Here is an 18,539-nt window from a genome sequence, read left to right as displayed (position 1 = left end):
TACATTGTATTGGGATGGGGGGGTCTGTGTACGATCTCCCTCTATTAGTGATACATTGTATCAGGATGGGGGGTCTGTGTACGATCTCCCTCTATTGATGATACATTGTATTGGGATGGGGGGTCTGTGTACGATCTCCCTCTATTATTAGTGATACATTGTATTAGGATGGGGGGGGGTCTGTGTACGATCTCCCTCTATTGATGATACATTGTATCAGGATGGGGGGGGGGGTCTGTGTACGATCTCCCTCTATTGATGATACATTGTATTGGGATGGGGGTTATGTGTACGATCTCCCTCTATTAGTGATACATTGTATTGGGATGGGGGTTCTGTGTACGACCCCCCTCTATTGATACATTGTATCGGATGAGATATTTGGGCTGCGATGTCAGGCAGTAAAAAGTTGCAGGCTGCATCCTCCTCCATAGTAGTGGGCTGTCTGTCGGGTGGTCGGGCATGCGCGGTGTCCTCTCCTCTCTCATCCTCATCCAACCCAAATGATGAAATGAAGAAGTGAGGGCTGAGTGGGGTGGGAGCGATGACAGAGGGAGCCCATTGTTCCGGGTGGGTTGGGGGCAGCAGATCCACAGTGAAAGCTGCTTTTCTCCTCCTGGAATGGAGACGGTGCCCGGTGCCCAGCGACCAACCAGCCAGTGCCAGCAGATCTACTGATCAACCCAGGAGAGGAGCCGCTGCCGTGCCTGCTCGGGGGCTGGGGGGTCCTTTATTCTAGGAGACAAAGGGACTGGATGAAGGGTGCTCCTGAAAACTGGGCAAAGGGTGCTCCTGAAAACTGGGCGAAGGGTGCTCCTGAAAACTGGGCAAAGGGTGCTCCTGAAAACTGGGCGAAGGGTGCTCCTGAAAACTGGGCAAAGGGTGCTCCTGAAAACTGGGCGAAGGGTGCTCCTGAAAACTGGGCAAGGGGTGCTCCTGAAAACTGGGCGAAGGGTGCTCCTGAAGACTGGGCGAAGGGTGCTCCTGAAAACTGGGCAAAGGGTGCTCCTGCAGACTGGGCAAAGGGTGCTCCTGCAGACTGGGCGAAGGATGCCCCTAAAGGCTCAAAGGATCACATCATTTGCTTTGTTACAAACTCATGCCAAGGGGAGAAGATCGCAGGCTGATGGCACCATAACCCAGGTATGGAAACCTTCTATGCATTGTAGAATGTTGGGTAACTACTAGTCTAAGCATGCCAACGTTGTGCATGGAATGAGATGTTGCTACTCATGGTCTGGTATAGGGTACAAGGACACAAGATATATATATATATATATATATATATATATATATATCCCTGCATAGGGCATAAGACTTCCCCAACAGTCTCCGACTGGGAAGAAAAAGTGCCAGCATTAGGCAAGCATTATTCTTTGTATTTGTTGGGTTACCACTATATGCCAAGGGTACAGGAGCTGTGCCCTCCAAGCTGTAGGGGGGGGGGGGCTACAAGTCCAAAAGATGTATCTAAATCTCCCCCCCCCCAGCTGCTGGAACTGTAAATGCCAGCATGTCCTTTTATTTAAGCAGCTCATTTATTTTGCCCATCAATGCCAAGCAAAGCAGCACTGACAGAGGGGCCAGAACCCCAAAACAGCACCCAATGTAATACAGAGACATTCTAGGAAACCTTCAGCCTCCAGCAGGGGAGAAATAAAAGCCTCAATAGGTTTATGTAGACTTTTAGTTGCACAGCCCATGGTGAACCTAAAGAGTGCCCTTTGACTTGAAGTTCTGAACCCAAAGGGTGCACATTGATTTATAGTTTCCCAACTCCTGGTGTACCCAAAGGGTGCCCTTTGAGTTGTAGTTGCACAGCCCATGCTGAACCCAAAGAGTGCCCTTTGAGTTGTAGTTGCACAGCCCATGGTGAACCTAAAGGGTGCCCTTTGACTTGAAGTTCTGAACCCAAAGGGTGCACATTGATTTATGGTTTCCCAACTCCTGGTGTACCTAAAAGGTGCCCTTTGACTTGTAGCTTCACAGCCCCTGGTGTACCCAAAGGGTGCCCTTTGACTTGTATTTCCACAGTCCTCGTGAACCCAATGGGCGACTTCCAAAGACCACAGAAAACCCTAAGGGTGCGCTTTGACTTGTAGTTGCACAGCCCCTGGTGTACCCAAGGGGACCCTAGCCACCTAAAGCTCCTCCTTAATGGGCATTACAGTGATCCCATCATAGGTTATGTAATAGGGGGAGGTGGAGGAAATGCTTCTTCTATGGCTGGATAATTACAGTAAATGCCAAGAGTCCCTGATTATCACAAACTAAAAAACTGGCAATTTGTTTCCATAATATCCAACTGTGCAATATTTCCTGGTCTGTGCATTATGGAATACATTCAAGGCTGTCTATCTCGCGGTGTCTCTCTCTGTGTGTCTCTCTTTCTCTCCATCTCTGTCTCTCTCCATCTCTCTCTCTCTCTCTCTCTCTCTCTCTCCCTATGTCTCTCCATCTCTCTCTCTCTCCCCCCCTATGTCTCTCTGTGTGTCTCTCTGTGTGTCTCTCTGTGTGTCTCTCTGTGTGTCTCTGTCTCTCTCCATCTCTGTGTCTCTCCATCTCTGTGTCTCTTTCTCTCTCCATCTCTGTCTCTCTCCATCTCTGTCACTCTGTGTCACTCTGTGTCACTCTGTGTCTCTCTGTGTCTCTCTGTCTCTCTGTGTCACTCTGTCTCTATGTCACTCTGTCTCTCTTTCTGTCTCTCTCTCTCTATGTCTCTGTCTCTCTCTCTCTCCATCTCTCTGTCTCTCTCCCTATGTCTCTGTCTCTCTGTCTCTCTCCATCTCTCTCTATGTCTCTCTCCATCTCGGTCTCTCTCTCGGTCTCTGTCTCTCTCGGTCTCTCTCTCTCTCGGTCTCTCTGTCTCTCTCGGTCTCGGTCTCTCTCTCGGTCTCTCTCTCGGTCTCTCTCTCTCCCTAGGTCTGTCTCTCTCCCTAGGTCTGTCTCTCTCCCTAGGTCTATCTGTCTCTCTCTCTCTATGTCTGTCTCTCTCTGTCTCTCTCCCTATGTCTGTCTCTGTGTCTCTCTCTCTCTCTGTGTCTCTGTCTCTCTCTGTCTCTCTCCCTATGTCTGTCTCTGTGTCTCTCTCTGTGTGTCTCTCTGTGTCTGTGTCTCTCTCTGTGTCTCTGTCTCTCTCCCTATGTCTGTCTCTCTGTCTCTCTCTGTGTGTCTCTGTGTCTGTGTGTCTCTGTCTCTCTCTCTCTCTCTCTCTCTCTCTGTGTGTCTCTCTCTCTTTCCATCTCTGTGTCTCTATGTGTGTGTCTCTGTCTCTCTCTCTCTTTCCATCTCTATCTCTCTCTAAAACACATCATTAAACATAATCCGGTTTATTTCACCTGGCGGTCTCCTATAGCGACTAATCTCCTTGCACATTTCCCTGATTGTTGAACAGATTTGCTGGCAGACATTTATGAGACCACCGAGACCCTCGTGTGTCTGGCTTCCCCAAAAATGGGTCACTGCCCTTTGCACTGCCTAATTAAATAATCCAGTGCTCACATCCCCCGCTCCTCGGGGACCCTGCTCAACAAAAGGGGATTTCAAATGCACCAAAGCAATGGCAACCTCCCTGGAAAGGATTTGAGAAGGTTGGTTATGAATCTGGAATGATGGATGGAGATGGGAACGGCGTGGGATCTCATCCCTCCTGGCTTTGTTTTTAATGCTTCACAGGACACGTGTAGCCGCAGGCAGCGGACGGGCACCGGAGGGTTAAATCCCCCTCGCAATTCGGCACAGGAGGAGCTCTGCCCACGCTGAGAGATGGACATGTGTCTGCGGGAGATTCTCATCTATCCAGGTCAGGGCTGTCTTAATGAGAGGGCACACCTGGGCACTTCCCAGGGGCCCCAGCTGCATGGGGGGCCCCTGCACTTTCCCCAAAGCAGCTGGCCCTTGATCCCATGCTGCCCCAAAATTCGGGGCCCTCATGATGGCACGGAGAGTGATGGGGGATATCTGGGGTGTAGAGGGGTCAGAGTGCTGGGGGGATATCTGGGGTGTAGAGGGGTCAGAGTGCTGGGGGGATATCTGGGGTGTAGAGGGGTCAGAGTGCGGGGGGGGGATATCTGGGGTGTAGAGAGGTCAGAGTGCGGGGGGGATATCTGGGGTGTAGAGGGGTCAGAGTGCTGGGGGGATATCTGGGGTGTAGAAGGGTCAGAGTGCTGGGGGGATATCTGGGGTGTAGAGGGGTCAGAGTGCAGGGGGGATATCTGGGGTGTAGAGGGGTCAGAGTGCTGGGGGGATATCTGGGGTGTAGAGGGGTCAGAGTGCAGGGGGGATATCTGTGGTGTAGAAGGGTCAGAGTGCTGTGGGGATATCTGGGATGTAGAGGGGTCAGAGTGCTGGGGGGGATATCTGGGGTGTAGAGGGGTCAGAGTGCTGGGGGGGATATCTGGGGTGTAGATGGGTCAGAGTGCTGGGGGGGATATCTGGGGTGTAGAGGGGTCAGAGTGCTGGGGGGATATCTGGGGTGTAGAGGGGTCAGAGTGCTGGGGGGATATCTGGGGTGTAGAGGGGTCAGAGTGCTGGGGGGATATCTGGGGTGTAGAGGGGTCAGAGTGCTGGGGGGATATCTGGGGTGTAGAGAGGTCAGAGTGCTGGGGGGATATCTGGGGTGTAGAGGGGTCAGAGTGCTGGGGGGATGGATATCTGGGGTGTAGAGGGAGGGGTCAGAGTGCTGGGGGGGATATCTGGGGTGTAGAGGGGTCAGAGTGCTGGGGGGATGGATATCTGGGGTGTAAAGGGGTCAGAGTGCTGGGGGGATGGATATCTGGGGTGTAAAGGGGTCAGAGTGCTGGGGAGGCATCAATCTAGCAGATATATTTGTTATTTTATGTAGTATTTTCCCCTCTGTTTCTTTGCTGTACAGAATGATTGTTCATGTAGTTAATGCCGAGTTCCACCCAGGGGCGGACTGACAACTCATGGGGCCCGAGTGACTCAATGGTCAGTCCGCCCCTGGTTCCACCCAAAAGGTGCCTCCTACCTACTTGATGTCCGTTTACCCGCACTGTCTCCATCGTAGGGGCCCCAGAGCATTACTTTGCCCAGGGGCCCATAATGCTAATAAGATGGCCCTGATCCAGGTCATGGTATAGCTAGTAGTAGTTGGTTACATTCAACTGGACTTGTGAAGTAGTGAAGACATTTCTTAGTTTATCTGGATTATTCATAGAATTCCGAGCTGGAGAAGTGCTTTGGAGAATCTACGAAACGCCTTCTCCTACATGCGCACTGGCAGTTTGCACCACGTGCGCCAAATCTCAGGGTTTCCGGGCAATCAGAGAGGTACAATTGCAGCACCCAGCCAAACTACCAACAGCCCATCAAAACCTATAAATGGCTGAAATAGAAGGCGGCTGGGTGTTGTGCCCCGGGCCGGAAACAAGGAGTGGGCAGCTGCCATGGGCACTGTGATATCGTATCAGATGGCTGGGCACCACATAGGGGGGAGGGGGGATTTGTGTTGGGTGGCAGAATTTGGGGGGCAGCAGGGGGTAAGAATCTTTCTATGAGGGGGAATTTGGGGGTTTTACTAGGAAAGGTGTATTTGGGGGGGGGGGGATTTGTGTTGGGGAGTGAGATGGTGGAAGAGTTTTTGTCCTAGGTGGGGGTATTTGGGGGTGTTTGTGTTAGAAGAGGTTAAATAGTAGAGGGGGTAGGGGATTTGTGCTAGGAGGGGAAGTATTTTTGGGGGGGGGGGGGGTATTCATGGCAGTAGGGTTGAGGGTATTTGCGCTAGGTGGGTAGATTTGTGCTGGGAGGGGAGATTTATAATGGGGGTGGAGAGGTTGTGTACTTGGGGGGGGGGGGATTTGAGGAGTAGAGGATTTGTGCCATGAGGAGTGATTTTTTTTTCTGGAGGGGAATGTGTGCTGAGAAAGGGGGGGGGATTTGGGGAGAGAGTGGATTTGATCTGGGAGGGGGGTTGGGGGGGGCAAAGATCTGTGCTGGGAGGGGCTAATGCAGCAGGGAGGTGAATTTGCCCTGGGAGAAGGGGTAAGGGTTCCAACACATAATACTCATACATCTTGGGCGCGGTTTGGCACGTTCCTCCCGGGCTCTAGATGGCTTTTTCCCGGCACTGGTTATACCAAACCATACTTGCCTATAAAGGAGTTCTGCATTTGAGGCATGCATCCCTTGAGGTGTGACTTCTGGGCTCCATCCTCAGAACCAGATCACACGTAGGTGTCCGGACACATTTTCCCTAAATGCCGCATGTGATCCTGAAACTATCAATTCACTATAACGGTCTGCGGTATCTACCGCAAAACTCTTGAAAACGTTCGGTAAATACCGCAGGAACAAGCGTTAAACTCAATTCACAGAAGGAAATAAAGAATTGAATGCATATAGTAATTATTTCACACCGATCTACTCTTTCAACAACTTGTACTGTATTGCGAAAAGGTTGATCAGCGCGTTTCGAATGAGTCTTCGTCAGGGGTCAAGAGTACATTGTGTTATATCTCATGATTGGGTTCAGCTATGGTCGTGGTGTTGGAGTCTTTTGGCTCATCGGTGGCCATTTCCTGGTAGTAGTTGATCATATTGAGCTGGACCTGATCTGTTTCGTTGAAGTCTTGTTGTAGCTTCTCCAAGAAACTTCTTCAGTTCTGAATTCTATGAATAAGGCCTAATGCACATGGGAGGTTTGGCCCATGTGAATTAATTCCTGGCATTATTGGGCACTCAATAATTGACGCACATGGGAAACTTCTTCAGTTCTGAATTCTATGAATAAGGCCTAATGCACATGGGAGGTTTGGCCCATGTGCATCAATTCCTGGCATTATTGGGCACTCAATAATTGACGCACATGGGCCAAACCTCCCATGCGCATTAGGCCTTATACATAGCATTTAGAACTGAAGAAGTTTCTTGGGGAAGCTACAACAAGACTTCAAATGAAACAGATCAGGTCCAGCTCAATATGATCAACTACTACCAAGAAATGGCCACCAATGAGCCAAAAGACTCCAACACCACGACCATAGCTGAACCCAATCGTGAAATGTAATACAATGTGCGCAAGACGCTTTCCCCGACTTGTTCATTCCCCGACTTGTTCATTCCCCGACTTAGTTGGGGTAGGCGGTACACTTTGGTGGGGGTGGGTCAGCCACGCCCTTTGACCTTTGGGAACCCTCCTCCTGACCTTTGGGGGAGGTCCCTGTTCTAATTCCTGAGTCCTAGCCATATTCTTCAATGGGAAACCCTAACCCAACCCCTAACCGGTAACCCAACCCCTAACCCTAACCCAACCCCTAACCCTAAACCCAACCCCTAACCCTAACCCCTTCCCCCGACGAAGACTCATTCGAAAACGCTATGAATAAGGCCTAATGCACACGGGAGGTTTGGCCCACGTGCATCAAATCCTGCCATTATTGGGCACTCAGGAGGCACTACTGCCGGCAGCCTCTCAAAGTGGTACTTTTAAGGCTGTATGTGTTCTGGGATAGACGTCTGGAACGGAGGAGTTCTGCATTTGGGGCATACATCCCTTGAAGGCATTTGTACTGACCGAGGTGTAACTTTGGACTGTATCGTGCCAACATCCCAGAGAAAAAAACAAAACTGGTGTATTGGGGTATATGGGTCTTCTTGGGCACGTAGAGACTACACATCTGTATCGGAATCCATATTTTATTATTAAAATTATAAAATCTAATTTAAAAGGTATTGGCTGGCAAAAAATTCAGGTTACTCATCTCGAATATGATAATACTCCATATTTCACATCAATCTACTCTTTCTACAAAGATTGATCAACGCGTTTCGAATGAGTCTTCGTCAGGGGGAAGAGTACATTGTATTACATTTCATCATTGGGTTCAGCTCTGGTTGTGGTGTTCGGAGTCTTTTGGCTCATCGTGGCCATTTCTTGGTAGTAGTTGGTCATATTCAGCTGGACTTGATCCGTTTTGTTGAAGTCTTGTTGTAGCTTCTCCAAGAAATTTCTTCAGTTCTAAATGCTATGAATAAGGCCTAATGCACACGGGAGGTTTGGCCCATGTACATCAATTCCTGGCATTATTGGGCATTCAGGAGGCACCACTGCCGGCAGCCTCTCAAAGTGGTACTTTTAAGGCTGTATGTGTTCTGGGATAGACGTCTGGAACGATCCTTGTGGTGCCCATTCCGCCCCAATATCCTTGCGGTGCCCATTCCCCTTCCCAATATCCTTGTGGTGCCCATTCCCCCCCGCCCCCAATTTCCTTGCGGTGCCCATTCCCCTTCCCAACATCCTTGCGGTGCTCATTCCCCCTTCGAATATCCTTTTGTGGTGCCCATTCCCCCTCCCAATATCCTTTTGTGGTTCCCATTCCCCCTCCCAATATCCTTGTGGTGCCCATTCCTCCTCCCAATATCCTTGTGGTGCCCATTCCTCCTCCCAATATCCTTGTGGTGCCCATTTCCCCTCTCAATATCCTTGTGGTGCCCATTTCCCCCCTCTCAATATCCTTGTGGTGCCCATTCCCCCCTCCCAATATCCTTGTGGTGCCCACTTCCCCTCCCAATATTTTTGTGGTGCCCATTTCCCCTCTCAATATCCTTGTGGTGCCCCCCCCCCAATATCCTTGTGGTGCCCATTCCTCCTCCCAATATCCAGGGCACCACAAGGATATTGGGGGGGGGGCACCACAACGATATTGGGAGGGGGAATGGGCACCACAAGGATATTATATCCTTGTGGTGCCCATTCCCCCTCCCAATATTCTTGTGCTCATTCCCCCTTCCCAATATCCTTGTGGTGCCCATTCCTCCTCCCAATATCCTTGTGGTGCCCATTCCTCCTCCCAATATCCTTGTGGTGCCCATTTCCCCCCTCTCAATATCCTTGTGGTGCCCATTCCCCCTCCCAATATTCTTGTGCTCATTCCCCCTTCCCAATATCCTTGTGGTGCCCATTCCTCCTCCCAATATCCTTGTGGTGCCCATTCCCGCTCCCAATATCCTTGTGGTGTACATTCCCCCTCCCAATATCCTTGTGCCCATTCCACCTCCCAATATTCTTGTAGTGCCCATTCCCCCTCCCAATATCCTTGTGGTGCCCATTCCCCCTCCCAATATCCTTGTGGTGCCCATTCCCCCACCCAATATCCTTGTGGTGCACATTCCCCCTCCCAATATCCTTGTGGTGCCCATTCCACCTCCAAATATCCTTGTGCCCATTCCACCTCCAAATATCCTTGTGCCCATTCCCCCTCCCAATATCCTTGTGGTTCCCATTCCCCCTCCCAATATCCTTGTGGTGCCCATTCCCCCACCCAATATCCTTGTGGTGCCCATTCCCCCTCCCAATATCCTTGTGGTGCCCATTCCTCCTCCCAATATCCTTGTGGTGCCCATTCCCCCTCCCAATATCCTTGTGGTGCCCATTCCCCCACCCAATATCCTTGTGGTGCCCATTCCCCCTCCCAATATTCTTGTAGTGCCCATTCCCCCACCCAATATCCTTGTGGTGCCCATTCCCCCACCCAATATCCTTGTGGTGCCCATTCTTCCCCCCAATATCCTTGTGGTGCCCATGCCCCCTCCCCTTAAAATTGGATCCTGGACGGGGCGGCTCCTCTCCTGCTGGTGTGTGCAGACCGCGGCACTAATTGAGTAACTGGGCTACATGCAGGGCGGAATGATGTACATGTGCCCCTCCCAAAAAATAAGTCCCTCCACCACTACGCCCTCCACCTCATGGGCCCCATAGGGTCAAATATTTAATTACACTTCCTACAAGTAGAAGCGGGGGGGGGGGGGGGGGGGGAGTTTAGCAAGTCCTATTTATTTTATTATGCAGTAATGAATTGTAATGTTACCCACCCCCCCTCTCTGTGGAGCTGATGGGGCCGGGCCCCCGTACACCAGGATCGCATGTACTGCCTCATCAGCGGCCCTGCCCGATTACATGGAAAAGCCCGGTAGAGCCAGCAGCGGGGGGGGGGGATGGGTTATATGACTCGACGCGTTTCACGAGATAGATTAGCCTTTTCAGGAGGACATTGAAACAGAACATCATTTAGCGTTGAACTTTCATCGAAGGCGCGATACATTGTTTCCAATGTTTCATTTAGTCGTTTTCTCCCTCAGGCTCGTGTCAGATGATCATCGCTTTCCAAAAATAATCCGCACTGCTGATCTGCAATCCTCGCAGGAAAATGATACAGGACCTGCCTGACCCCCTCATCTCGTAACCCCCCCCTCCCCCCGTGTTGTAGTATTCGGCACAGGAAACGCGCTGTAGGACAAACACACAGATTGCGCCAGAAATAGCTCATCACAATAAGATCTATTTTTATCTCAGTGCCATCTGTGAGTGTGGGGGCTGGGCTCTGTCTATGCAGAGGGCACTAGGAGTCCGGACAGGGGAGACCCCCCCCCCCCGCTCCGTGCCATTTATGGTTGTGGGGTACGTATAGCGGTGGGGGTCACTTTTTTCCCCCCCAAACGCTTTTGGCTTAAATGTGTGTAATATGAAAAATAAATGTTCATATAATCCTAGAGTGTAAGCTCTACTGACCAGGACCCTCCGATTTCCTCCCGTATTGAATTGTATTGGAACTGTACAGTCTGCCCTCATGTCGTAAAGCGCTGCGCAAACTGTTGGCGCTCTATAAATCCTGAATATTAATAATATGTTGTCTATAATAATAATAATAAATAATATTACTATAATAATATACTATTATAATATAGAATTTTTATAAATATAAGTTGTATACATGCCATTGCTCTAAATACCGTATCTCACAAAAGTAAGTACACCCCCCCATTCATTCATTCATTCACCCCTCACATTTGTGTAAATATTTTCTTGTATCTTTTCATGTGACAACACTGAAGAAATGACACTTTTAGCCAGATTCACGTAGCTGTGCCCATCTTTAGGCGGGCGTAGCGCACCAAATATAAGCTACGCCACTGTAAGTTAGAGAGGCAAGTGCCGTATTCACAAAGAACTTGCGTCCTAAGTTACGGCGGCGTAGTGTAAATGGGCCGGCGTAAACGTGCGTAATTCAAAGTAGGGCGTGTCGTATGGTAATGAATTGTGACCTCACGTAAATGACGCGCCGAACGAACGGCGCATGCGCCGTCCGTGAACGTATCCCAGTGCGCATGCTCAAAATCACGTCGCAAATAGTCAATGCTTTTGACGTCAACGTAACTTACGCCCAGCCCCATTCACGGACGAGTTACGCAAACTACGTAAAACGTGAAAAATTTGACGCTGTTCTGATGTCCATACTTAACATTGGCTGCGCCATCTTTTTGGTGGTTTATCTTTACGCCTGAAAATGCTTTATGTAAATGGCGTATCTTTACTGCGACGGGCGTGCGTACGTTCATGAATAGGCGTATCTCACTGATTTACGCATTCTAGGCGTAAATCAGCGTACACGCCCCTAGCGGCCAGCGTAAATAGACAGCTAAGATACGATGGCGTAGAAGACTTACGCCGGTCGTATCTTTAAGCAACATTTAAGCATATCTCAGTTTGAGCATACGCTTAAATATACGACGGCGCGGATTCAGAGTTACGATGGCGTATCTACTGATACGCCGTCGTAACTGTACCTGAATCCAGCTATTTGTATCTACAATGTTGTGTAGTGAGTGTACAGCTTGTATAACAGTGTACATTTGCCGTCCCCTCAAAATAACTCACCACACAGCCATTAATGTCTAAACCGCGGTATTTAGAGCAATGGCATGTATACAACTTATATTTATAAAAATTCTATATTATAATAGTATATTATTATAGTAATATTATTTATTATTATTATTATAGACAACATATTATTAATATTCAGGATTTATAGAGCGCCAACAGTTTGCGCAGCGCTTTACGAAATGAGGGCAGACTGTACAGTTCCAATACAATTCAATACGGGAGGAAATCGGAGGGTCCTGGTCAGTAGAGCTTACACTCTAGGATTATATGAACATTTATTTTTCATATTACACACATTTAAGCCAAAAGCGTTTGGGGGGGAAAAAAGTGACACCGTTATACAAGCTGTACACTCACTACACAACATTGTAGATACATAGGCCCGGATTCAGAAAGGACTTACGACGACGTATCTCCAGATACGCCGTCGTAAGTCAAGGAAATCAGATACGCCTGAATTTTGGCAAGATACGACCGACGCAAGTCTCCTACGCCATCGTATCTTGGGTGCAAATTTACGCTGGCCGCTAGGGGCGCTTCCGTTGATTTACGCGTTAAATATGTAAATGAGCTAGATACGCCAATTCCCAAACGAACTTGCGCCCATAGCAGTAAGCTACGCTGTTTACGCAAGGCGTACGTCCGGCGTAACTTTACCTCTCATAAAGCAGGGGTAAGTCATGTTAAGGTATGGGCGCGGGAACAGCGTCGTATTTTACGTCGTTTACGTAAGTCGTACGTGAATGGGGCTGGGCGTAGGTTACTTTCACGTCGCATGAATGGACCCGGCGTATCATAGGGAGTAAATTTGACGTGATTCTGAGCATGCGTGCGCATGCCCCATCGTTCGGCCATGCATTTACATGGGGTCACGCTTCATTATAATACAACACGCCCACTGCCTTGCTACTTTGAATTACGTGGGCTTACGCCGGCCTATTTACGCTACGCCGGCGTAAATATGGGAGCGAGTGCTTTGTGAATACTCAGCTTGCCTCTCAATGTTACGTTGGCGTAGCGCATATGAGATGCGCTACGCCTATCTAAAGATGCACCGATCTCTCTGAATCCGGGCCATAGTGTCATTTCTTCAGTGTTGTCACATGAAAAGATACAAGATTTACAAAAATGTAAGGGGTGTACTTACTTTTTTGAGATACTGGGGTAGATTCAGGTACATTTGCCCATTTCTTACGGAGGCGCAGCGCACCGTTTTGCCGCTGCGCCTCCGTACATTTCCTGCGCTACGCTTGATTCACGGAGCAGTAGCTCCGTAAATTGCGTGGGCTCTCCTGAAAAATGCCCGGCGTAAGAGCGCGCAATTTAAATGATCCCGTAGGGGGCGTGGATCATTTAAATTAGGCTCATTCCCGCGCCGAACGTAGTGCGCATGCCCCGACGTGCATTGCGGTAAATGACTTCGCAAGGACGTCATTTGCTTCAAAGTGAACGTGAATGGCGTCCAGCGCCATTCACGATTCACTTACGCAAACAACGTAATTTTTCGAAAACGCGACGCGGGAACGACGGGTATACGTAGCATTGGCTGCCCCTGCTAATAGCAGGGGCAGCCTTACACAAAAACCGACGTACGCAAACGACGTAAACTGCATGCGCAGGGCGCACGTACAGTTGTGAATCAGCGTTATACTGCATACTGCAATTTGCATACTCTACTCTGACCACTACGGGAACGCCACCTAGCGGCCTGCGTAAGAATGCAGCCTACGATATGACGGCATAAGAGCCTTATGCCAGGCATATCTTAGGCTGCAGTCGGTGTATCGAGGTTCCTGAATCAGGAGCATTCGATACGCCGGCGCAAGTAAGCAATTGCGCTGCGTAACTATGGTTACGCAGACGCAAATGCTTTTTGAATCTACCCCACTGTGTGTATATATATATCTCTAAATGAATATTCTGGGCAGTGAAAAAAAACAAATGCCAAAGTGCTTGACACGCCTAAATGCACCTATGCGTTGCACACATTTACAAGCCTCAAAGGGTTGTTTTTTTTGCCTGGGGGGGAAAGGCATCTCGGGAGAGATGGCCAAGGCATCCAGTGGGAATGAGGCCTCATTGTTGTGGGCAACTTATCAGAACTTGACACGAACATCCGATATGAAATATTGCCGATCCGATGTAAATGTGGTGCGATCGGTCATAATTAGCAATAGGACTTTGCTCACCTACGGGTTGCGACCGAGCACGCGTGCATTTTCAGCTTGTTCCCGCATGTCACATTTCATGTCAATGGACTGCTCTACACGTGAGAACGGCAGAAGAGATATCCGTGGCTATTTTTCCAAAAACAAGGGCCCACGGAACTGCATGATGCTGCAGTACCCTGCAGTTTGGTGCTTTCAAAAATGCATGGGGGGTGCCATTAACAATCAGACCCCATCCGCAATAAAAAAAAAAAAAAAGATACCACCAGCTGCCACTGCTGGCATTGCTAATTTTGGCACTTAGCCATGACCTCTGGTGACAAAAGGGTTAAACCTGTCACGGACAAGAACTGAAAAAGAGAACGGAGTCGGTGTTCCTGTAAAATGTTAAAGTCGTTTTCCAACTTCAAGACACACTGGAGAAATGACAGTTGTAGAGTTTAGATGTATCCGTCCTTCAGATCTTGTCAGTTGACAATCGTCGATATACCCATCTCCCTGCAAACCAAGCCGAGAGCTGCAACGTCCAATAACAAGATACCAGAAAAGTAAACCATTCTTTGCAGAATCTGTCCTCCACTACAGATACAAAGATTCCGAGTTTGACATTTACAGTATCTCACAAAAGTAAGTACACCCCTCACATTTTTGTAACTTTTTTCTTGTATCTTTTCATGTGACAACACTGAAGAAATGACACTTTGTGGGCCAGATTCAGAAAGGAGATACGACGGCGTATCTCCAGATACGCCGTCGTATCTCTGAGTCTGGCCGGTCGTATCTATGCGCCCGATTCATAGAATCAGTTACGCATAGATTTATATTAGATCCGACCGGCGTAAGTCTCTTACGCCGCCGGATCTTAACTGCATATTTACGCTGGCCGCTAGGGGCGTGTACGCCGATTTACGCCTAGAATATGTAAATCAGCTAGATACGCGAATTCACCAACATACGCCAGGCCGACGCAGTACAGTTACGCCGTTTACGTTAGGCTTTTTCCCGGCGTAAAGTTACCCCTGCTATATGAGGCGTATATGTGACGTACCAAGTATGGACGTCGTTCCCGCGTCGAATTTTGAAAAATTTACGTCGTTTGCGCAAGTCGTCCGTGAATGGGGCTAAACATCATTTACGTTCACGTCGAAACCAATACGTCCTTGCGGCGTACTTTGGAGCAATGCACACTGGGAAATTCCACGGACGGCGCATGCATGGTTAATTTACATAACACACTCCCACCTCTTCACAATTTGAATTAGGCGGGCCTATTTACGCTACGCCGCCGCAACTTTCTTTTGAGAATATGGCACTTGCCTGTAAAAGTTGCGGAGGCGTAACGTAAATAGGATACGTTACGCCCGCACAAACATACACCATTCTACGTGAATCTACCCCTGTATCTACAGTGTTGTGTAGTGAGTGTACAGTTTGTATAACGGTGTAAATTTGCCGTCCCCTCAAAATAACTCAACACACAGCCATTAATGTCTAAACCGCTGGCAACAAAAGTGAGTACACCCCAGAGGACTCCAGTGACAACCTGTGAAGCTCTGGTGACCTCCATGCCCATGAGGGTTAAGGCAGTGCTGGAAAATAAGGTTTTTTACATTTACAGTATCTCACACCCCATTCACAACTGAGCGTTTTGTAGCCTGAAGCTCAAAAACACCGGAGGAGAAAAAAAAAGTCTCTATGGAGACGGATCACATCTCCACAGCTTTTTTTGGCGCTCAAATCGGGCAGATTTGGGCATTTTTGGCGCTTTCTATTCTCATAGAAATGAATGGAAACGCACTATTCGCGGGTTTTTGTGCGTATGTTCTGCTCAAATTTAAAAATAAAATAGTAACAATATATGAAGAAATGTAAAATAAATACACAAATAACTGAATATCAGCATAAATAAGTAAAACAATTATAATATGTTATAAGACATTAAGAAAATAACAATTAACCTCTAACCTTTAAAAATATTAAATACATTGGCCCGGATTCACAGAGAGCGGCGCATCTTTGTGCCGGCGTAGCGCATCTCATATGCGCTACGCCGACGTAACAGAGGCAAGAGCAGTATTCACAAAGCACTCGTTCCCTACGTTGTGCCAGCGTAACGTAAATTGGCCGGCGTAAGCCCGCCTAATTCAAAGTAGGAAGGTAGTGGGCGTGATACATTTAAATTAACCGTGACCCCATGCAAATGAAGGGCTGAACGAACGGCGCATGCTCAGAATCACGTCGAATCTACTCCCTAAGATACGACGGCTCAATGCCTACGACGTGAACGTAACCTACGCCCCATTCACGTACGACTTACGTAAACAACGTAAAATCCGATGGCTGTTCCGTCGTCCATACCTTTGCATGGGATGCGCCTCATATATTTGGAATAACTTTACGCCGGACGTACGCCTTACGTAAACGGCGTATACTACTGCGACGGGCGCAAGTACGTTTGTGAATCGGCGTATCTCGGTCATTTGCATATTCAACGCGTAAATCAATGGAAGCGCCCCTTGTGGCCAGCGTAAATATGCGCCCAGGCTCCGGCGGCGTAGGAAACTTACATCGGTCGGATGAAGCCAGATTTCAGGCGTATCTAGCATTGAGAATCAGGCGCATAGATACGACGGCGCATCTGTGCACTTACGCGGCGTATAGAAAGATACGTCGGCGTAAGTGTTTTAAGAATCCGGGCCATTGTTATTATTGTTCTACATAATAATAATAATAATAATAATGATAATAATAGTAAAAATAAAACAACAATAAACACCCAAACTCAAACAAAAAATACATTATTAACCACTTGGCCACCAGGCACGTAAACCCACTTAATAACCAGACCAATTTTCAGCTTTCGGTGCTCTCACAATTTGAATGACAATTACTCGTAGTCGTAGTCATACAACATTGTACCCAAATGAAATTTTCGTCCTTTTTTTCCACACAAATAGAGCTTTCTTTTGGTGGTATTTAATCACCGTTGGGTTTTTTATTTTTTGCGCTATAAGAGAAAAAAGACTGAAAATTCTGTAGATGCCCAACATGTCACCCTTCAAAATTGCACACGCTCGTGGAATGGCGCCAAACTTCCCTACTTAAAAATCCCCATAGGCAACGTTGCAGGGTATTGCAGAGTAGTGTGGGGTATTGCAGAGTAGTGTGGGGTATTGCAGAGTATTGTGGGGTATTGCAGAGTAGTGTGGGGTATTGCAGAGTAGTGTGGGGTATTGCAGAGTAGTGTGGGGTATCCCAGAGTAGTGTGGGGTATCGCATAGTAGTGTGGGGTATTGCAGAGTAGTGTGGGGTATTGCAGAGTAGTGTGGGGTATTGCAGAGTATTGCACAGTATGGGTATGGAGTATTGTTTGTATGGGGCAGGGATGGCTGAGCAGGGATGGATGGCTGGATCTGTGACTGCATTTGTCACAGATCCAGCCCACAGCACTCGTGCTGCATCCGCTCTCTCCCCTCTCCTCTCACACTGTACCGCTCAGTACAGACAGGGGAGGGAGGAACTGGCGTCATCACATGACGCCGGTTTGTTTACAAGTGATCGCTCCGTCATTGGACGGAGCGATCACGTGGTAAACCGCCGCTATCAGCGGCGATTTACCGTGATCCGGACCCGGCGGTCACGGACATTCCCATGTCCGCGCCCCATGGGGCGCGCGGGAGCGCGATTCTTTGAGGACGTCCATGGACGTCCTCCCAGAGTTAAGGAACCGCCTTGTAGACGTATATCGTCTATAGGGCGGTGATTAAGCGGTTAATAATAATAATTTATTTTGTGTTATAGTGTTTAATTATTTATATATATATATATATATTTAAAGTAATGCCGCATACACACAAACTTAATACAGTTTTATCTTTTAGATTTAGCAGGAATTTTGTAAGTTGTGTTATGTTTGCGTCCACGAATATTGACTTTTGTGTATATATTCGTCTTGATATTTTCGGGGGTACGTGGCCCTGCCCGAAAGGGGGTATGTGGCCCTGCCCGGAAGGCCGCATGGGCCCCCGTGATTTCTAACAGCAGCCCTGACTTTATGGAACAATTAGGAAATGTTAGTCCTAAAGCATTGGTTGCCGCCGAGCGGGCGCCTCCGCTTCTCACCGTGTAAATAATCGCGAGTCCCAGGTAAGGATCAGGAGCAGAACGCGTATTCTAGAAATGGTGTCAGGAGAAGAGCGGGATGGACAGGTGTGACATCAGGCAGAAAGATTTGTGTCGCCGGGGCCAATCAAGCCGGCTCACGACGGCGACGATCGTCTTTGAAAACAGCAGCCGAGATATCAGATGAGTTGCGAGCCGGTGTCACAGCTCGGGAATTAGCGTGACGAGCTGTCTGGTCATGTCAGCGTTCCCATCAAGTGGAAGGCAATATCTAACACTGGCAAATTAAAGGATTGCTGGAGGAGCTGCGGGCAAAAAAAATGAAATTTAAAGCAGCGCTGAGCATTGGCGAGATTAAATCAATCGCAAGATCCGACGCGCTTCGCACATTACTTATTTAATGGGAGGGGGGGAGGGGGGGCATTTCAGATCTACTTCTTCCTGGCCTTCGAGTAGATCTGCCATGAGAGGGAACTGCCAATAAAATGTCAACAGTGAGAACAATTGGCTACTCATAAGAACAAATGTATCAACCGGGAGCAAACAATATGTGTGTGAAGTACACA

At 48.5% G+C, this 18,539-nt stretch overlaps 1 protein-coding gene across 2 annotated transcripts in view; it reads left to right on the top strand.

The window, feature by feature from the left end:
• Positions 1–513: 513 nt before the first annotated feature.
• GPR153 (G protein-coupled receptor 153) overlaps positions 514–18,539 on the top strand; it is a 90,404-nt gene continuing 72,378 nt past the window's right edge. The window contains exon 1 of one of the 2 annotated variants that reach the window (XM_040326532.1): positions 514–1,143. The gene's annotated coding sequence lies outside the window, so the exon portion shown is untranslated. Of the gene's footprint in view, positions 1,144–14,252; positions 14,479–18,539 lie in introns of those variants that run through there. The other variant, XM_040326533.1, reaches the window with a different exon arrangement.

Source organism: Rana temporaria, chromosome 10 (genome assembly GCF_905171775.1).
Source record: "Rana temporaria chromosome 10, aRanTem1.1, whole genome shotgun sequence".
NCBI classification, from domain to species: Eukaryota; Metazoa; Chordata; class Amphibia; order Anura; family Ranidae; genus Rana; species Rana temporaria.
The sequence above is the reverse complement of the archived record's forward strand: the minus strand, read 5'-3'. Positions and strand labels throughout refer to the sequence as shown.